Source organism: Bidens hawaiensis, unplaced genomic scaffold, assembly GCF_021521415.1.
Source record: "Bidens hawaiensis isolate Kalapana, Puna unplaced genomic scaffold, B.hawaiensis_p1.1 tig00010983_1, whole genome shotgun sequence".
In the NCBI taxonomy this organism is placed as follows: domain Eukaryota; kingdom Viridiplantae; phylum Streptophyta; class Magnoliopsida; order Asterales; family Asteraceae; genus Bidens; species Bidens hawaiensis.
This window is the reverse complement of record NW_027491848.1, coordinates 387,566-410,676: the sequence shown is the minus strand read 5'-3', so window position 1 is coordinate 410,676 and position 23,111 is coordinate 387,566. Positions and strand designations below refer to the sequence as shown.

Here is a 23,111-nt window from a genome sequence, read left to right as displayed (position 1 = left end):
CACATCTAATAAACACATTGTTCTTGTCGCCAGCAAAATTTGTCTTAGACCTTTGGGTCACTATCACGTAGCCATTGTTAAGTCCGGTGTTGTACGCCCATTGCTTCAACTCATCGAAACACATAAACACCTGAAATAGGATTCATTTTTTGTTAATAACATGATAACATAATACAAACATAAATAGAAAACGTATACATGTTCGGTTGCGAAAAAATGACCAGATTCCACAAAAACGGTAGCGAAATTTTTATCGGATTCCACAACATTCTCTTCATAATTATGCATTTCATCAACGAAATTTACCAATATGGTTGGAAAAATAAATTAAAAGGTCTTTAGGTTGGTAATTTTTTTAACAACATTTAAAAGGGATGAAGGGGGAGAAAGAAGTGAGTAAAATATACATGTACTTTATAAGTTGTTTATAATTATCTGGTTCAAAGAAAGAAGTGGGTAAAAAGAACACAATGTAATTACACAATTTATATGGTTCTGATGTGGTTTAAAATATACATATTATTATATAAATATATCCTAAACTTTTAATAGTTTTGAGCCATGTTTTTATTTAATATTATTTTTAATTGGTTCATATGATTATTTTAAAGGTCTCAAATATTAGCGAGCTAAAGTGAAGTATTTACTAAACGAGAGACCAACGAGTGAATAGTCAAATAGATTTTATAAATTATTATTATTAACTCATTTGTTGCTAATTATATAATTATTGTCATTTAATTTATCAACATTTAAATATGGTGATGGTTGAAATTAAATTAACAAATAATATAATTATCCATGATTTTGCAATACACACATTTGGTAGATGTGGCCCATCGTTAAAAGAAGAAAACAATAATAAACATGCCTACAATGAATAAAAGAGGAGATGAGTCATGTGACATTCGTCAAAATTCGGGCCTCGATTTGTTTTAGTTCTGTAAATTTTTATTTTGATAAACCGACTCAACATATTTTTTTGAACTTTATTTAATTGTTGTATAATATTATTATAAACCTCGATCATAAATAAATCGATGCTTATTATATTATAGGGTCGTTAAGAAAAAAAGATATAAGGGGTCTAAACCGAGTTTCGTAAAGACGTTACGAGTTTTACAAACCTTTAAAACCATATCAAATTTTGGTTGAAACTTGGAGGCCTTTAGTGTAAATATGCATCATATATATACCACCTAAACATAACCCTAACCCTATCTTTATCATTATCATCACCAGCCGCCCCACATCTCTTTTCCGGCCGCCGCCGCCGCCTGCCGGTCACCACCTCCGGCAACGCCATCTCCGGCCACCACCTCCCACCGCACCACCACTAACCTTTCTTCCACTCTGGTCCGCAAACCATCACCCGCAGCCACCACCACCACTCCTTTCCCCATTTTTCCGGCGACCTTCGGCCGCCGTGGCCTCACCGGAAAACCAACTCCGTCACCTCTCTCGCCGTCTCTATCTTCCTCCCTCTGTCTCTCTCGCTGTCTCTATCTATCTCTCTATGTTTCTCTCTCTGTCTCTATCTATCTCTCTCACTCTCACTCTCTCTACGTCACTCTCTCTTCTCTCTCCCCGTCTCCCTCTCTATCTCTCTCTTCTCTCTCTGCTCCGTTTTTCGGCGTCCCTCCGACGGCCGGAATTGGTCTCCGATGACTCTTATTTGGCACGGTTCCTTTCCGGTGTAGAACCACGACTTGCAAATCTTTAAAAGGTAAATAAGTTTAGGTTTTGGGTGTTTATGTTGTGGGGAAAAAGTTTGGTTATAATTTGTATATAAAATATAGAATTGGATTGTGTTTCGGAAATTTGATTTATGAGTCGTCTCGTCATGACCTGGGTTCGAGTCCCACGTTAAAACCGAGTTCATGTCATCATTGTTAAAAGTTGTATATTTAGTATAAAACTATTAAAATATATAAAATTCATTAGTTTTAACGATTATTATTATTATTATTGTTATTATTATCATTAACCAAAACAAGTATTTTTACCATTATTTTCATAATAAATGGATTATTATTATTATTATAAATATTAAAGTTGTTATTATTGCTAATAAGTATCATATTATTATTTATTAAAATCATACTTCTATCATTTATTTATTAACAATAATATTATTATATTTATTTTATGAATTCGTTTAGAAATCAAACCGACATCGAGTATGGTAGCATTACTTACTATCAATATTATTTATTATTATTATTATCATTTTTATCAACAACATTTTAATTAATATTAAGATATTTATTCTTTAACTATTATTATTGGTATTATTAATAATAATTATGGTTATTATTCTTACCGTCATTATCTTACATATCTATATAATATATATATATATATATATATATATATATATATATATATATCTAACATATATTTTTAGAATTATTATTATCATTAATAATATTATTATAAACTTTATTATCAATTCATTGTTATAAAACCGAACCCTTGATTTAAAACCCGCCTTGTCTCCTTTAACATTGGTTTAGCTATTTAAAAGCTCAATAAGTGTGACACTCGTCAATTTCAGGTTAACTCCGTTAATCCAAACTCCGTCAATTCAAACTTAAGATCACTTGATATATAACGCACATCTCATTACATTTAAACTAGGGTTTTAAATGACGCGACAATCACTACACATGTAGTCTTTCGGGATTGCACCGAAACGCACACGATTCGACTCAAACCATTGGTGAACAAACGACAAATATCAAAACAACAAATACTTGATAATTATGTGTTAATCTATATGTTACTTGATAAGTTATGTGTAATACTAAACACAAGAGACAAGAGTTATTGTTTACACTAGAAATTGAATAACTAAAAGTAGAGGGGCCTTTGTGAAACATACTTAATATTATAATATTAATAAAACCCTAAACTCCCTCCCCTCCCCCTTAACCGATCGGCCTTCACCCCTCTCCCTCTCCTTTGGCAGCCGTGAGCACACACACACACACATACAACCTTGTTTCAAGTTTTGTTGAAGAATTAAGGTGCTAGGAAGGTAATTAACTACTTCTCTATGCATTCTATGTGTTAAATTTTGATATTGAATGGGTTAATCAAAACCCTAAATTCTTGAAAGTGATGATTAAGATGAGTTAGGGTTTGATTGTATGTTTGATGATGATTTGCTAGTGAATTGATAACTAGTTGTGTTATAATTGCTTGTTAATTACTTGTTCTTTGATTTTAAACTTTCAAGAAAACCCTAACTATGTGTGTAACATAAAATTGATATGCATGGTTGGTAAATCTTGTGTCTAGAGTGTGATATGCATGGGTTATGGTTCATAGATTGTTGTTATGTTGAGTTTTAATGTAAACTGGTACTGGACAGATTGTTGATTTGATGTTTAGACGAATGTAACTGGATGTTAATGTGGTAATTGGTAGAAATTATTAACACTACAGTGTACTAGGTTGAGTCTAGTTTCTAAAGAGTCCAAATTTGCAATTTTTAGACGTGTAAAAGTTAACTTTTATTATTTTACAAAAGCGTAGTGCAAGTCTGAATTGTGGGGTCTGCTGTTAGGCTGTTTTGAAATTATCATATCTCATAAACTACAAGACCAAATGGGTTAGTTCCACTTCTGGAAGTTAACATATTGAGTTAAGAATCTAACCCAATTGGTCTTGCATTAATTTAATTTACCATTTAACGAGAATAACAAATATCATTCTGTTGCGCACGATTTTGACTGCTGTGAGTTTACTGTAATGTTTTGGTCTTTGTGAGAAAATTATGTGGAATAAAAATACAATAAAAATAGTTCTAGAAACCTAACTCATGTGTGCTTTTGTGACGATTTTTGGTGAATTAATTGATATGTTATGATCTGTTGAATAGAGTAATATTTCAAGTAGAAATTTGTATTGATAAAACTAGCTGCTGAACGATGTGGAAATACATGAAACGTGTTTGTTAATAGATAATTGCCATGTTTTGACTAAATTGCCCTTGTGGGGAGATAATTTACTAGTAATGTACATTGTTAGTATTTGATGCTTAAGTAGTTGTATACACATGTAACGTGTCACCAATGTGTTTGTCGAGTCACACATAATTCACAAACGAAACACGAAACGTATCTCATGCATAGGTATTATGTGCCGAGTCTAGAGACTCAATAGTAGTTTAAATACTTAGAGAATCTCATTTTTGTTTTAGAGCACTAGTGAGGATTTTCTTTGACGCGCATCTCTCGGATTTGTTTTTGAATTCTTCGCAAACAGTGAGTTTCACGTCTCCTTTTTACTCTTTTTAAATGCTTTTATTTGGGGGAGATAACATACTCCAACGCTGTAGATTTTGTTAGTTTTTATATATCACTTGTAAGACTAAGTGGCAAACAAACCAACTAAAGTCCTTCATAACATCGAACCGGTTAATATTTGGATAATAGCGAGTCACTGTTGAGTAGTACTACTGGGTTTCGCAAACAGTGAGTTTCACGTCTCCTTTTTACTCTTTTTAAATGCTTTTATTTGGGGGAGATAACATACTCCAACGCTGTAGATTTTGTTAGTTTTTATATATCACTTGTAAGACTAAGTGGCAAACAAACCAACTAAAGTCCTTCATAACATCGAACCGGTTAATATTTGGATAATAGCGAGTCACTGTTGAGTAGTACTACTGGGTTTGACAAACCCCGCCCAACTCTAAACTTGACTGTAGGTCGAGTGGGTGTAATTTTGGCTAACACATTACCATGGTCGTGGTTGACATGGTGGCAAGGCAATGGATAAACAGTCAGCTTCGGTGTCGAACACTTAGTAATACATGCTTGATAGGTTAGCTACCTATTGATATATAATTGACTTAACACAATCTGGTAACGCAAAACGCAAACGCAAAACGTAAACGCAAACGCAAACACTTTATTTATATAAACCTGTGAACTCACCAACCCTGTGTTGACACTTTTAGTATGTTATTCTCAGGTAGCCGAGGCGGGCGCGCAGTATAGGAACATGCATTCGCTAAACACCATCGCTTTGAAAACTTCTTTTAATTTTTATCTTAATAACTTGGGTTTTTAAGTCGTCCTGTGTGGCGCAAACTTTTTGGTTTACAATTTACGCTTCCGCATTTTTATTTAAGACTTAATGTCTTGTTGGGTTGAAAACTTTAAACATGGTGTTTGATTATAACTAATGATTCCGATCCTGTTAGTTCACACCCTCTGACGGTAAAACTCCATTAGCGGATCTTGAGGGTGTGACAATAAGATAATATTATTTTATTTTAACTATCAATTAAGTACGAGTCTCTAATCAATAACAAACTAACCGGTAACCTGATTAACAACCGAACATTCTTATTTAATGTTTCCAATATAGTTTCATCGTGGTTTCAAGTTCATTAATATATTACATTATTTATTTTTAGCTAAGGTGTTTATCGTTTCAATTCGGATTCGTTCGTTTTGTTCACAAGCTTTCTATATGTCCATCATTAATTAGTTCTCAATTCATCAATCGAGGTGAGTACTTTCATACCCCTGTTTCCATCTTCCGTTTTGAGGTGAAATTTCATACTTATCAAACTAAATGCTTTATTTACTTGAATCTTTAAACCCACAAACGTGATTGTATACTTTACTTAAATAAATGCTCGATTTGGTGCTATATGCTTACATGCTTAAATGTTTATTGCTTTGGCGGGTAGCCACACTTGAATGCTAAACTTTGAATGCTAAGGCAGGTTGGCTGTAAGGCCCCGTTTCCGGTAGCCCTACATTAGCGTCGGATTTACTCATAAACGCGGTTCTTACAAATCATAGTTAATTAAAACATTTCGCGGAACATAAAACTTCAATCAATCTTTACAAACATTACAAATTCGTATTTAAATCATAACATAAAACATCGTGTTAAAACATTATTTCTTCCATCTTCAGATGCCAGCCATTCAGTCCATGCCGTGTGTCACTCTCATGCCATCTCGATAAACATATATACCTGCGTGCATACTAAAAGTCAGCTACGCTGAGTGAGTTCTAGTTAATCAAGCAACTTACCATACAACCACTATACACACTTATGTACGTATCCGAAGACAACTAGCCGTCTATCTATCCGGCTCACCTTACCACTTAACCACTTGACTGTACCCTACGTCTTAGCCACTTGTTTACGGAAACACATAGAGGCTTGCCCTCTCACTTGCTCACGTTATGCCACTTAATAACGGAGGCACGTATAGGCTTTCCCTACCACGCACTCACGTTATGCCACTTTAATAACGAAGACACGTATAGGCTTGCCCTACCACGTACTATCGTCATACAACTAACACCATTCCTAGACCTCTTACCACTTCTATCACACTCTAACTCTACTTGTCTACAACACACTTTCTATCATTACATCAATTAGATAATAACCAAGTTACATAATAACATTTGCACACACAAATAACCACTTGAAGATCATTCCCATTGGCGGTACGTGCAATATCCGAAGATCGTTCACGCACCGACAAACATTTATTCATAACATCAAACATACTATCACATCAATCATTATGGCATACACTTACCACTTAAGGTAAGTGTATTCACACTTCACATCGAGTATGCACACAGCCCCGAAAACATAACAGGAAATGGGGTAGAAACTCACCTGAACTCGGTTAAGTTCACTGTTAGTGGTTGTCCTTCTCTTTAGCTGTGCGCGACTAACTGTATAACAATTATACGTATCAATTAACTATCACTACCCATAACGTGTTCCTGGTCTAATTATAACCCTCAACGAACGGGGGTTCGGGGGCAGCGCCCCTGACAGCAGGGTTCTAGGGGCGGCAGCCCCTAGCAGGGTCCAAGGGGCAGAGCCTATGGCTGGGGTCGAGCTGCCCATTAGGATTTCAAATTATTATCCAATTCGCTAACTCATTTGCTATAACGAATTAAGCCTAATTCGTTATCTAGTTCGTTAATAACCTCCCTTAGTTCGTTATCCAGATTCGTCCCTTTTTACCGTCTGATTCGTCATTCCAATTCGTGATCTGAACATGGCTTGATTCGTTATCTTATTTAACGAATGAGCCCCTAAATCACCCATAACGAATCACCAGATTCGTTATCTTATTTAACGAATGAGTAGTTAACGAATTAAGGACTTATTCGTTATCAGGTCACACGAATGAGTCCCATTCGTTATGACCGCGTAACGAATCACCCAACCCTAACAAATCATCAACAGTTCTTATCCAGACTTTGACTCAAGGGTCAAAGTCAAAATCGTCAAGAACACAAATTAGTCAACATATATCAGATCTGCAATAAAACCCTCGTTTCTTAACCAAATATCACGATTTAGGTATCATTGGATTCGGAATCCAAGCGCCTACAAACCCTAACCCTCAAATCAGCCAAACATTCATGTTCAAGAGTTGCGGTTTGTGCATCTGGGTTACGGTTTATTTTAGGTTAACAATTAACCTATCAAATGCTAATCAATTCCAGTAACGTTTGTTTCATTATATTCGTTTTTATCATTCTCATATAGGTCTGAGATTACCCAAACAGATCCGAACCCTAATGAACGATTTCTAGCTATAAACGTACCTTAAACGAGTCGAACTACGAACACGGTTACGCCTTGATGTTATTTTGGTCCGTCACGACGTTCCAGCACCAACACGCTCGGGTTTTCGCCTCCGGGTCTTGGTTCGGGTTATAAGATGGTGTTGTGTGTGTTTTTTAAGGTGTAGGCTATGGTGTAGAGATAAAAATGGAAAGGATTAGGGTTTAAGGGGTATTTATACTCCCTTAAGCCCATGGACCTAAGGCCCATCTTTCTTTCTTGGTCCATATTTAATTCCATCTAATTAGCCCACTTGAACCATCTTTGTTATTTTACTATTTCTCTGCCAATTCAAGTAAACGTTCCCCTTCATAAATAAATAATATATATAATATTATTCTTAGAAATTTAGGGATGTTACATTGGCCTCACAAAATCCGATCTATTTGGCATCCCCTTATAGACGGTATCGCGATCCGAATCAAAATCCCGAGTCCATTTGGTATTTTCTTATGGAGGGTGTCGTTAATGTATTCTTATTAACGATAACTATTTTAGCATGAGGAGGGTAGCCTCATGGACACTATGATCCGAGTATACTTGGTTGTCACCATTTAGAAAGGGTCCAAACTATTTATCTTTTGCATATCTAAATTGTTGCTATTATTTATTGTTTTGTATACAAGTTTTATGGCCTTTTTAATACTAAATACTTATATGCTCAAACTTATGAATTGCTCACCAACCTTTGTGTTGACAAATTTATTTTATGAAATGTTACAGGTTTGACTTTTGTTGACTCGAGGACTTCACGAAAACGTTACCAAGACTATTAAGATATTAGTAAAACGAACAATATAATTGCTACTTGTATTCAACTTGTTTGTGTAGACGAGATGTGTTGTTTATTGATTTGTTGAAATAAAATGAGTTAAATAAATATTGTCACTTTAAATAGTGTCTTGTGTTTTTGGGCAATCGGTTGCACCCCGGCAAGTTCCGCCGCCTTTGGTCGGGGTGTGACAAGTCCGGCCTATAATGGAATGTACAGAGAAGTCGGCTAGGATAAAAAGAAAGAAAGCTTAAGGCACACAATACAGGCAACATGATGATTATTATTTAGAAAACGGGCTGCCCCGCTGAGGCTGCTGCTCATCGCAAGGACAAGAAAGAAAGAGAATTAAGCACCTTGGTTCGAGCAGAGAGTGTTTGGTATGGTTGTCGACTAAACCCTTAAACTACCTAGGTCTGGTTAATTGACGATGTGTTGACAATTATTTCGGGTTGAGTAACGAACATATAATTGATTTTCTAGTGTCAAGTTCATATTATTGTGATTTTACTCTATGATTGCTATTGAGTTTGTTCAATATTATATTAATTAAACCTCATGTTATTTTATCTTTACGTGAATTAGTTTCGTGTTTGGTTTAGGATTGCATGTTAAACTAATTACTTGGTGTTTTTGGTTGTTTGTGGTAGACGTCACCATAGGGTTGATTGGTTAGAGTTGTTTATCTCAATAGTTCATCTCCTTTTAGTTGGACCAAGACATTAGGAGTTGGTTTATCTCTTTGGTCTAGTTGATTTAGTTAGCCGTTGCGAGACCACGTTCGGTTTTCTAGCCATTGATTAGGTTAATTTGTAAGTCAAGTTATTTAATCTTTAATATTGAATTACCCCTTATTCCCTAGGTTTGTTATGATTACGAGCTTTTGAGGAATTTGTGATTTTAATACGGACCAAGTAATAAATCAACTGGGTACTTAGAAAATCAACCGTGCTTTATTATTCTTTCTAGACGTTTTTAGGGGTCTTTAGTAAAACTGACCATGGGGACCTATTTTCCCTTATAATTGTCTAGTTAGATAACCTTTAGAAACCGGTTTTATGTGTTCGTTGTCACCCGAGCATCGATGATAGTCGTTAAGATACCTTACCTAGGTGGTTCCCCTTTATCATATTTGAGAGCTCCGTTAGTGCCTTTAAGTTTTCTCGTTAGTTTCGTTAAGTTAAGCAAGTTAGTTAAATTAATTAAAATAAAATAAAAAAATAATAAAATCAATTAAATATTAAGGTAGGACTTGGATTAGGGTTATAATCTGAGCCGTTCTTACGTGTCTTCGAGTTCGATATCCGAACTTTCCTTTTCTTTGCAATGCACGACCGGTACACTTGCTGTTTGTGTGAATTATGATAGATTGTTTGGTTTTAAAGCTTAGTTGCGATTCTTGTTTTATTTATATATATATTTTTTCGCACATGAAGTTTTTGGCGCCGTTGCTAGGGACACGGTTTGAGGCGATTAGAGAACGACCCGAGTTTGGGGACTTGCCTATTGTAGTTTTGTTTTTATATTCAGATTATATTAGTTATATTAATTAGTGTAGTTTTAGTTTAATCTTACTTGTAATTATTTTATTCTATTTTTATCTGGTACCCGTGATACTTTTTTGTTTAAGTTTATCTTTGCAGTGATCTTCATGAAGAGTTATTACAGGACCGGATTTGAAGAAAACCCCCATAAAGAACAACGAGGTTACACTGTGAGTCAATTGAGAATGCGGAGGATTATGGCAAACATAGGAAAACGCATCGTGAAACCTCAAATCCGTTTAATGTATGATTTAGTGGGGAATCTTCTTGGTTATGAAAACTCATACGGTGAATTCATTGAGAAAATACCAGATCCAGATGAAGTGATATTTGATTTGTTATGCATCATCCATGACTCTAATCCAAGTGCCCCATTTCCTAATCAACAAACAATAGATGGAATTCGGCTAAGCTTTATGAGCCAGTCACAATTTAATGAGCCGTTTATCGAGTTTGAATATGTTGGAACGAAAATTCAGATCAAGGAATGTGTTCCCTCATGGGAAGACGAGTTTAGGGAAGAATTTGGTGAAGATTTGGTTGGTTTAGCTGATATGGATGAGAGAGATGTTAACCCTGAAAGAGATCTTGAGGAGCTTGAAGTATTGTTATTCAGAGAGCCAGTTAAAAAATTAAATGTCATAGAGGAATCACAAGGGATATCCAAAGAATTGAAGAATAGAGAATTGCATCTAATTATAAAACATCATCCGCAACTGCGCGGTAAAGCTTATCGGTTTTCAGAAATATGCGTTCGTGGATCACCACGTAAATCAAGAGCCCCAAGAAGGAAGATATTTGGGCTCAGGAATCAAAGTGTGCCGAATTGGTCAGATTCTCAGAATTTCAATAATGGGTGGATCGAGCCGAATGCGTATTTTTTTTGGCTTACATGAGTTTGGAAATTAGTTTCTTCCCAACTAATTATAAAAGGAGAGTGTTGAGGAGGACCGATGGGAAGAGGATCAAGGAGAAACCTCCTGATTGAGGTTTCGGGAGTAAGTCTGGCCGAAGACATTTAGTAAACTTAGCGCTTCCTAGGAGGCAACCCGGTACTATATTTTTCTTCTATTTTATTTCTATTTTGTTTTTACTTCTTTGCTCTGCTGGTTGTTTCTTCTCTCACTTGCAGATTGTTCCAAGGTTGCTTATGAGATGTTAATGGGATATGGTTTTAAACAAGTGTGGGGATGCCACTTGTTTCAGTATTGACGCTTTTGTTCGTGAAAGGTGACGTTATTTGAAGATAGTTTGCTGATCCCGTTTGAATTGATGAGCGTGGAACACGACTCACGAGGCATATCGTCTATTTACCAGGGGAGTTTGTTTCAATTTATTAGTTTATTTTTATTTTTTGCATTGTTTTACTTGTAATTTACTTTTTCTCACATTGAGGACAATTTGAAATTTAAGTGTGGGGATGAGAAATTAATGTTTTTGGCAAAAATAAAAATAAAATTTTAGAGAAAAAAAATTGAAAAAATGAAAAAATAAATTGATTGAAAACTTTAAGAAAAATGTCCAAAAAATTTAATGAATATTTTTTGTAAATAATGGAAAATGGTAGTAAATTGGAAATTGGTTTTTCAAATTACTAATAATATGAGATATTATAAAAGAAAACACACTTAACTTGGGATGTGTCGGTAGGCTCAGCCTTGAGAATGAAAGGGCAATTTGATAAAATGGGTAAACGAAAATCTTTTGTGGGTAAAGCGTTTTGTCCGTGGAAATAAGTAATGAAAGGTCGGGTCATACTCAAACCTCAATTTTTTGTATGAATATTATAAATATTTTGAATTTTAAAAATTGAATACGTTATCATATGATGCTTGGGTAGGTTTAACGTTTGAATATACCAAGTAGCCGGTGATATAAACTTAAATCGTTTAGTTTTAGTGTTTTACACTTCATTGGCGTATGGTTTTATAACCTTAAATCTTATACTGATGGGATGCCTCGGGTCCGGAGACCATGGGTCTGTATGCAGTCTATTCATCTGGTTATTCACAATTCCTTAGTGGGATTGTGGATATTTAAATAAAGCTAAAAAAAGAGCAAACCCGCAGTTTTCTGCCACATAAGTCAATAAACATGATCACTACGTACTCAAAGTACAAATACACTACTGACTTGATCATCCACGCTGTTAGCCATGTGGGATCCCCTTGCTCGCGTCTCATTACCATTAAGAAACGGACCACAAGAGACACGCTACATGTAAACCCTACAGATGAAATTTTGCATGCTCACCTATGGTGATGGTTCGGGGTATTGCTTGATAACGGGGGTATGTCATGTTGTGGGGAACATTAGCTAATTAATTAATTATACCTTAATCGTATCTAATGGCTGCTTGGTAGACTTTGATGCTTAAGCTTAGGTGGATAAGCAATACCCTTGATCGTCTTAACTGTTCATTATAATAAAAAAGAGAGAGCAACAAAAGTTTTAAATCTGCTAATTTTGAGGTTTAAGTCAAGTTGGGGTGGTCTGGTCTGGTAAGACCTGAAAATAAACAAGTCTTACTTGTGTAAACCACTGAGTAATATAATTGTTGGATCTTATTTGTCCTGGTAAAGATCAAGACATGGGTTTAAATGGACAACAATATCGGTGATCGCGATTTTTACGTTTATCTGAACTTTAAAATAACCTATATGTTTTTAAGATCAGTTTTCTGATTATGATTCCATTGCAAAATATATTTTTCAGGGAAGAAAAAGTCTTAAGTGTGGGGATATTTGATGTGGTCTAAAATACACATATTATTATATAAATATATCCTAAACTTTTAATAGTTTTGAGCCATGTTTTTACTTAATATTATTTTTAATTGGTTCATATGATTATTTTAAAGGTCTCAAAGATTAGCGAGCTAAAATGAAGTATTTACTAAACGAGAGACCAACGAGTGAATAGTCGAATAGATTTTATAAATTATTATTATTAATAACTCATTTGTTGCTAATTATATAATTACTGTCATTAAATTTATCAAAGTTTAAATATGGTGATGGTTGAAATTAAATTAACAAATAACATAATGATCCATGATTTTGCAGTACACACATTTGGTAGATGTGGCCCATCGTTAAAAGAAGAAAACAATAATAAACATGTCTACAATAAAAAAAAAGAGGAGAGGAGTCCGGCCTATAATGGAATGTACAGAGAAGTTGGCTAGGATAAAAAGAAAGAAAGCTTAAGGCACACAATACACGCAACATGATGATTATTATTTAGAAAAAGGGCTGCCCCGCTGAGGCTGCTGCTCATCGCAAGGACAAGAAAGAAAGAGAATTAAGCACCTTGGTTCGAGCAGAGAGTGTTTGGTATGGTTGTCGACTAAACCCTTAAACTACCTAGGTTTGGTTAATTGACGATGTGTTGACAATTATTTCGGGTTGAGTAACGAACATATAATTGATTTTCTAGTGTCAAGTTCATATTATTGTGATTTTACTCTATGATTGCTATTGAGTTTGTTCAATATTATATTAATTAAACCTCATGTTATTTTATCTTTACGTGAATTAGTTTCGTGTTTGGTTTAGGATTGCATGTTAAACTAATTACTTGGTGTTTTTGGTTGTTTGTGGTAGACGTCACCATAGGGTTTGATTGGTTAGAGTTGTTTATCTCAATAGTTCATCTCCTTTTAGTTGGACCAAGACATTAGGAGTTGGTTTATCTCTTTGGTCTAGTTGATTTAGTTAGCCGTTGCGAGACCACGTTCGGTTTTATAGCCGTTGATTAGGTTAATTTGTAAGTCAAGTTATTTAATATTTAATATTGAATTACCCCTTATTCCCTAGGTTTGTTATGATTACGAGCTTTAGAGGAATTTGTGATTTTGATACGAACCAAGTAATAAATCAATTGGGTACTTAGAAAATCAACTGTGTTTTATTATTCTTTCTAGACGTTTTTAGGGGTCTTTAGTAAAACTGACCGTGGGGTTTTATGTGTTCGTTATCACCTGAGCGTCGTTGATAGTCATTAAGATACCTTACCTTGGTGGTTCCCCTTTATCATGTTTGAGAGCTCCGTTAGTGCCATTAAGTTTTCTTGTTAGTTTCGTTAAGTTAAGCAAGTTAGTTAAATTAATTAAAATAAAATAAAAAAATAATAAAATCAATTAAATATTAAGGTAGGACTTGGGTTAGGGTTATAATCTGAGCCGTTCTCACGTGTCTTCGAGTTCGATATCCGGACTTTCCTCATCTTTGCTATACACGACCGGTACAATTGCCGTTTATGTAAATTAGGATAGATTGTTTGGTTTTTAAAGCTTAGTTGCGATTTGTGTTTTATATATATATATATATATATATATATATATATATATATATATTTTCGCACATCAGGTTCAAAGAGTCTTTTTAATACATAACATTCTTCTTACAAAGTTTATATGGTCAAAGAATTGATTACACAATTCGTATGATTAGTGATAGATAGATTGATTAAATGTTGAAACACGCTTCCTGCAAAAGTAATTGCTCAATTTCTTATATAGTTCGCCTTGATTACTTTATATGATTTTTGATGTGTGCGTGTGTGTGGTATAAAATATAAAAGGATGGGATGATTTGCTTTTGCACAAGATCGTGTTTTAAATTTATAAAAGTGATTTCTACAAAGACTAAACACACACATAATAGGCAAGTGTACCTATCGTATATGTAGAATAGTATTGGTAAGAAACAAGTATCGATCCGTGGACACAAATGTTTCTAATAATAAATCGTTGTTTTACTTTAATCGGAGGTTTTAATCATTTAGGGGTTAATTTTTTGAACTTTTTATAAAATATAAATACTTATATATAATATATAGGTGACCAAGACAAGAGATTCTAAACGAGTTGTTCAATTATGCGAAGGTTACCATCTAAGATCAAGAATCCACTCCATTTTAGCATTGATAATTAATATTCAAACATGTGGTAAACTTGCCGTAGCAATATATGATAGATAGCTCCTTAAACCTTAAGTGAGCATCTTTGGCACTAAGGAGATAGCATGCGTATTTTAAAGTCCACCATTTCCTAATGTCATGCCATCTCAATGATGTCAATTTAAGTTGGCAAGTAGTTTCATAAAGTAGAAAGATTAGGATTGACTTCGATTTCTCAAATACCAATTCTAACAACTTCGGGTGGTTGTAGTTCATTACACAACCTCCCCTTGGTTGATTTATGTAGGTTATAATTACAAATTCCGTTAACATATGATTTCTTTAACTAAAATGATATCCTAAGCAAAGCTATTTCGGATTACCAAGACTTAGAAAATACATCATAACTTATATCTCATCATTTCTAAGTATAATATAAGGATCCATGTTTCGTTAATGTATCAAAGTATTTCTATCTTTCAAGAACATGAATCGATCATGAACGATTACCAATAGAATTGACAACCACCAACTTTGAATTAATGATTTAAGATGGTGAAACATTTCTCATCAAAAGATAATTGTAATATAACCATGTACTTTACTAGACTACACCACATGTCTTGATTAATTATCAAGTAAAACAAAGCTTCTTCGTAGATTTTAGATGATAAAAGGAGTTTAGTTCATAATGAGCATGATGATAAACATTAAGATAAATGATGATAACAAATACATGATTAAACTTGGAACAATCTAACCAAATGTAGATGAATCTTCCTTCTTAATGATGGTTGATGATGATGGTTGATGGTGATGACCTCCAAGCCTTCAAACTCTTCATTAAATCTTCTATGTGAGTGTTAGTGTGTGTTTTTATAAGAGAGAACCGGATAGAATTCTTTTCAAGGCACACCAAATGAGCGCAACATGAGCCACTATTTATAGGCAATCTGGAGTGTAAGGCACGGCCCCGTGCTTACGTAGACACGCCCCCGTGCATTTTTATGACATGTGCCAGATTTGTTTTGTCTTTTTTGAAAGGTGACCACGGCCCCGTGGTTGAGAGGCACGGCCCCGTGGATTTTAGTGACATGTGCTAATTATTTTTTGTCTTTTCTGTGTTCACGTCCACGGCCCCGTGGTTGGTAGGCACGGCCCCGTGATTTTGCTTCCAGATTTTGTCTTTTCTTGTGTTTAGAAGCATGGGAGCGTGTTTCTTGAGGCATGGGGGCGTGTTTCTTTGTTTTTCTTGTGTTGTCTTCTGTTTTTCTTCGTCTTTTTGCTTATTTCTTCGTTTGGGGCTTGGTTTCACCTGAAATTATGTTTTATTATGATAAGTAGCTTTTTTTGCTATGTTAATTGATAGAAATTGCAGTTTTTAGAGATTATTTTATGCCGAAAATATATATATTTCTATGTACATCAATTTTTCAAAAATCTACATGCATACGATTTGTATTCTTTCTTATACAGTTCATTAGGTTATATTAGATTTATATTGCTTCGTATGAAATGTTATACGTCTCGTCTATAATACGAACTGTATACAAAAGAATATGGCTCGTATAGTTTTTATAGTATATGACTCGTATAGTTTTCCATATGATTCGTACGTCTTCTTTGATTTTACTAATTTAAGTTATTATTCCATACGCTGCGTATGTCAGCATACGCTTCGTATGCAGCCTATGATATGATGGGGGAATGGTGTCAAATGTGTGTAAATGGTGTATTTATAGCAGAGCCTTTGATAATGTGATAGTATTGTAACGACATCTTACATGTTCGAATCACCATCATCAATAAATACCATTGCTCGATAGTGAGTTATGTGTTTATATTATCTAGAATAGATAATGCATGACTAGATTATAGGTGTGTTTAAACTTATGTATTAAATATGGCAACTGATAGCAAGATATTGATTCAGAGTCTTCCATGTTTGGATCACAGATTTCATCAACTAGCCTACTATACATTTGGATCTATATACACATGTATATTTAAGTTATAGGCATAGCATAGTTTTGTTCTTAAATAAAGTGACAAAACATGTTTGCTTGCGCGAAGTATTGTATTGCCATTTCCATTTCCAAAACTTATACGCAAAGAAAATACTTGGCACGTGAATCGAATTCACGTATACATATTGAAAGCCAGCTAATTGTAACAAAATAGATCTTTGATAGCGAGCGAGTCAATAGTCACTAATCATATGCAAGGTGTGAAATTGTATCACTTGCATTTATGTAGGCAATTTTACAAATAACTTATACTATGCGAGTAAAAATAGATACATGTCCTTGTAAGGTCACACTAATTGTTTAATTAAATTGTCTAATTAAATTGTCATAGAAGTATGATATATTTAAGAAATATCTTATATGTTGATTTTCTTATATTATTTTACCATTAAATCTTAACATGGACGTCCCTTGTGTTTTGTGATGAGAGGTTGTAAAGAAAAGAAAAATGACAATGTTTTTATTGATTTTAAGTTTACAAAGAAAAACAATATGGACATGGGAGAGGTGTAGTCTCTTCGGGGGTGCTATTACTTAGATATTTGGTTGATATTTTGTTTTATAATGTGTTCATTATACCTGTTTTGAACAGCTAAAATCCATTGACATTTTTTTTAACGACAAATTTTTTAAAACTTTTGTTGTCTATGAGACTTGAATCATATACCTTCTAAACTTTTTCAACATAGTGTGTTTAAAAGCTGTCTTTGAATTTTTATCATGAACCTCTAACCCATTGGTTAAACCCGTTGACAGTTTGGCACCAATTTTAATACGTATTTATTTTAGAAATGACAAAAAGAGGTGAGAATTGAATTAAGTGGTTGCTCCACTATCATGGAAAGTCTTTTTCATAATTGAATAGGAGTAAATGGGCCTGCTACAGACGAATCCACTTGTGATTGCCACATAGATAATGGACAGCTCACGACATCTCAAAATCTCAAATAATGTCCACCAGTGAATTGTCCTTGCTCTTTAGTATATATGAGTTTAGGCCTATAATTGGATATTTGGATATATCAAAGGAGATCGATGATTTGGGCCTAGCTTAAGAACTTAGTATTTTATTTAGCAATAAACATCTCTTATGTTATTGCTAAGTTAGGCTAGGGTTTCTTGAATTTACAGCATAACTGTATGACATGAAAATACATCATTTTCTTTCTAAACGATTTTTATTAATACTTATTAAATCCACTTAATACCTCATTGTAGGTATCGAACCCTTATTTCTTAGGATATATGGAAATTAATGTTACTCTTATTAATACCTCATTGTGGGGATCGAACCCTCATTGAGGTTAGTTTAGATTTTTTTTACAGGATTTATATTAGTGGCCAAGTAATATATATATGGTGTCTGTCCCTTCAAAAATGAAGTAGTTGGTTCAAATCCTTATAAGGGCAAAGTTAAGGATACTTTAGGTGGAAAATTTTGTTTAGAAAAGGGATTTAGATTAATTTTCTGTTAACATGGCAAGTTTACCTTTTTCTTAATAAACTGTAAGGGTATTTTTAAGTTAAATCTTAAAGGGCCGGGCTGAATTTTATATAAAAACTAAAAACGATAAAAACAATGAATATCGTATTTTGAGCTTAGATTTTTATATGTATTCGTGTTTTTTAAGTGTATATTTATAGCTTTAGAGTATAATAACAACTAAGTCAAACGGGACGTGTACATATCAATACACGAGCATGCATGACTCGTGTTTGGATTCATATATCTTATATAATATTTGTATTTGATTCAATCTGTTAACTATGAACATGTCCGCAAAATAGTCGCAACCAACTAGTTTACTTAGAGAAAACAAAGGTTAATAATAAAACAATGTAAAAGTAATGGTAGACTCTTGAAGTGTTCTGCAACGCATCATGTCCTTTTTATCTTTGGGTATAAGTTTGTAGTTGTATTGAAACTCCCAATAGAAAGTAATCAAAATCTATGCTGCCTTTTAAACACTATCAATTCATGCAAATCAAACACGTTGAACATGTTGATGCACATATTATATCATACACAGATTTAATTAAAGAATTTCCAACTAAATTACACGAATAAAGGAAGAACACCGCCACATTTTCCTCAAATAGATTGTCATGTTCTCTTCTCTCATCCTCTCAGTTTTATAATTCAATTCATACCATAGTTTACCCCATCAATTATCAAAGGCAATTGCCATCAAGATTAACATCATACCCATGCCCAACTATTTTTTCCTGAAAATAATACGGTGATATCAGATTCACTCATACAACTCAAATTTAACACCCTTTTATGGTAAAAGTATGCTGCAATTTTTAAAATAATTATAATTGTTTAAAAAAAATATTTTGAAAGTTAATTGTTTAAAAATTATATGGGTAAAGGGTTTATCTATGTAATATTTAAATTGAACTCAATTATATTTCTTATGCAACAAAAATATGTGGCTGACCAATTTAGGCTTTATCTTTCGGTTTTGAATATATTACGAATACATTTTGGTTTCCTTTTTCGTTTGCCATAACAAGTGTAGTGTATACCAAAGCAGAAGAATTATATGTAAGGTCATTCGGTTTACTCTTACTCATCTTAATTTCATATAAGCATAACATCACTCATTTTTCTCTATTTTACTTTATCTCACCTAAAGGAAATGGTTTAATCCTTTTAACTTCATCTCACCCATATTAGTTGTTAAGTTGATAGAGTATTCTTTGCCTTTTAACTCGTTAAAAGCATAATCCAATGCCCCCTTTTAACAAATTTAACATAAGTAGAGAGTGGTTTAATCCATCTTTAAAGTGTCATGTCATGTTAACCTATGTTGGGACTAGAGTATATCCCGGGCCTAAGAGTTTTAAGCAAAAAAGTTATATATTAAAAAGGGAAATATCTCAAAATAACCTTATTTGACCAAGTTTTTCTAAAAGTTGACTAGCTTTACAAAAGATCCTCAAAATAGCCTGTTTTTTCGGTTGGATTTGACGGAATTTTCTTAAAGAACCGTCGGTTCTGATGAAATTTTAGTGGGTGTGATGGAATTTTTCATATTCTACCTCTGAAACCCTAAACCTTTATAACCAACCTCTTTTAACAAAAGCAAGCAAATCAATAGTGCAAATCGCTTAATTTCTCAAGGTGAACACAACCATAGTGTTCAATTTCACTATATAACTCAAAATCAAAAAATCCCGAATTGAAAAATCTAGGGTTCGTCAGACAAATTAAAAAGTTGGATCCGACGGAAGCATGAACTTATCCATCAGATCCGATTGTTTATCATTACATCAGTTTGTTTCATTAATCCGTCAGACAAAACGGTAAACTGTCATTACCGGCGAAATAGTATGCTTCTTGACGCGTCCAGGTAGGGTCATTAATCTGTCGTATCAGGGATGATTTTCGCTGGATCCGACAAGAATTTTAGGCTAGTTTGTGACTTTGATTGGTCTAGGGCTATTTCTAAAATTTTTTTATCAAAGTAGGCTAGTTTGAGAAATAAACCTAATAAAATTGGTTATAGGTAGAAAGGTATTTTTATTTTTAATTAAAATAACTAAGAAATAATAATGTAGAAATGAATGAAATGACGTCAATGAGTCAACCTGTCGTGCTACGGTCTACGTGTCCAAATATCATTCGTTCCCATCCCATAATAACATGCGCACATTAGCAAAACCATTAACCAAAATATAATAATAAATGTAAAAAAGAAAACTCACCGGCGACGATGAAATATCCAGGTACCCACTCGACGAGTTCACCGGCGGCGACATATATATCGATGGCCCATTCGTTCCGGTACCGGAGTAATTACCGCCGGAAACCGAGACTCCAGAAAACCCCAAACCATACACCGGGGTTCCATCCGGTTTAAACAACCCATAATTCCGTTCCGACGTGGGCCCAGGCTTCAAATTCTCATTAAACATAGCAAACACAAATATGTTCAAGTCAACGTTAGGTCTCGCCGGAGTTCCTTTCTTCTGACTTATTATTTTCAATAAATTTCCATTATATTTCTTTGCGTTTTCCGGTGAAGCTCCGATCTCATTTTCATCACCCTTAGACGGCCAACCGGTTTCCGATATCTGAACCGGCATCTTTTTGTAACCTAGCCGGTCTAAAGCGGCGTATACCGCATCGATTTGAGCGAATAACATGTTGTCGTAGTGTAGATTATTAGCAGGATCAATAATGCCCGCATTGGTTTGAAATAGAACGAAATCTAGTGAAACGTGATTCGGGTTCGCCTTGTATGCGAAGAACGGATACGCGTTGATTAAAAATGGCGAGCATGTTTTCGATAGGAAATCCAAAATCGGAGCGATGCGTGCTTTTAAATCTTGTCGAAAATCTCCTGATGATGGAGGGTACGAGGTTTGTAGTACCGCAACTGAGTGGGCAGTAGTAACTGTAACCTGATATCACAGATAATATACCAGTTTTAGCTAGTTAGTGTTTATTATTAACATAACTATGATAATTGTAAGAATAACCCTGGCTAATATATTATACTATTTGACCGTCTCATTTTATGTTTACAAGAGGATCTATAAATTTTAGCTAGTATATTACTTGTAATGTCTGACCTGTCTAACCTCAGGTTTACAAGAATAATTTGTAACTACATAAGAATAAGCATTAGCTAATATCAGTAACACTTAACTGTATAATTTCATTTTTAAAACAATAATTTGGTAATTATAGAAGAATAAACCTTAGCTAATGTATTATCTTTAATACCTAACAGTCACATTTCATGTTTACAAAAGTGATGTATAAGCATTTAACAATAGACCTATTTGAAATATTATATTAAATATATATTTCTTTTAGCAGCAACTCACGCACACTCTAGTACCACTGCTAATTTTTTTTAATTGAAACGTAAATTGTTATATATCTTTTGAGTTTAACACAATCCAAACTACATCTGAATAATAGGTAAGCGAGCAACAAGCTGCGCCGCTATCTCCTTTTGGATCGCAAAATCTATTCTGTTAAATTACACCATTTTTATAACTTATAATGGAACTTGAACCCACACCCACAGTTAAGCAATTTCTTATCTACAAGCTGACAAATTTAGGTTCACAAAAGTCATTTGTAATTATATATTAAAATAAACCTATCTAATTACTACCAATAAAGCTATCAAATATACTGTTTATTATTTCTAATACCTGATTGTCTAATTTCAGGTTTACAAGAGCAGTATGTACACTCTGCATCGCCGGAAGTAAGCATTTAGAAAGAGATGTATCATTGAACGTCAACACTTCATTACCGAGAGGTAATTTTAGTTGCCGGCAAATAAGCTTGAACGTTGGATTTAACCCATGCTTGAGCGTTAGCCGGATCGGTCATCCTTGATAAATACTCGTTACCAAGACCGACTATGAACTCGACTCCAGTGTTTGCAAAAGCTCTCAAAACTTTAGGGTCAGCATCATAGAGCTTAACCCTGGTGGCCCCGATGGATTTTACCAACGGGACCACGTGTTCTGGCGACGGTAGGTTGTTGGCGATCTGACCGTAGTTGATCCCAACAGAAACCACCGTCGCCGGTAACACAAAGCCTGGTATTAAGAAAAAACAAGAAGAAAGAATTAATAAATTTTAATAATTGACAATAAGAGTAAAACATTAAATTTGGGGGATGATATTATATAAATTAATTTACCGGTAATGAAGAGAAGAAACTTTGAAGTGAAATGGGAATCTTTCATTGATGATGTCGGTGGAGTTGAAGAAGATGACAATTAGCAACTAGTAAGAGTAGTAAAGGAATTGTTTTGATTATGGAGTATTGAGAAGGGTAGTTGAGCCACTTGGTTATAAGTTGTAACTATTGCATGGGCCTGTTTTTAGTAAACTGGGTTAGGTTCCCATAGTAACTTTGTATTATTTGGTAATGTAACATTTTTGCTAGTAAAGGCTTTGGGGGAAAAAATGGAGAATTTAAGGGGAGTTAAAGCCGTAAAGGGGTTGCCTTGTACACTTCAATGGTTGATGAAAATGTGTTGTTCGTTAATTCACGTTGATAATCGTTCATTCATTTACATTTGTTTTTTTTGTTTGTTTACTTGTAGCGGTCAGGAAAGGGAAATCATTAGGTAAGGGCCGGTTTAAATAACCCCAACCTCATACAAGATTATAAATGTTTGTTGTATATCCGGCTCAAACCCATTAGGTATATATCAAGTAATTATATGGCGTGAATCGAGAATACCCATGGC

The 23,111-nt window shown here is 34.2% G+C and overlaps 1 pseudogene across 1 annotated transcript; it reads right to left on the bottom strand.

The window, feature by feature from the left end:
- Positions 1 to 20,504: 20,504 nt before the first annotated feature.
- LOC143536884 (glucan endo-1,3-beta-glucosidase 11 pseudogene) lies at positions 20,505 to 22,885 on the bottom strand (annotated as a pseudogene). The gene is made up of 3 exons (XR_013135955.1): positions 22,556 to 22,885; positions 22,056 to 22,451; positions 20,505 to 21,290 (listed from the first exon to the last, which is right to left on the bottom strand). The product of XR_013135955.1 is annotated as a glucan endo-1,3-beta-glucosidase 11 pseudogene (transcript).
- Between the last annotated feature and the right edge of the window lie 226 nt (positions 22,886 to 23,111).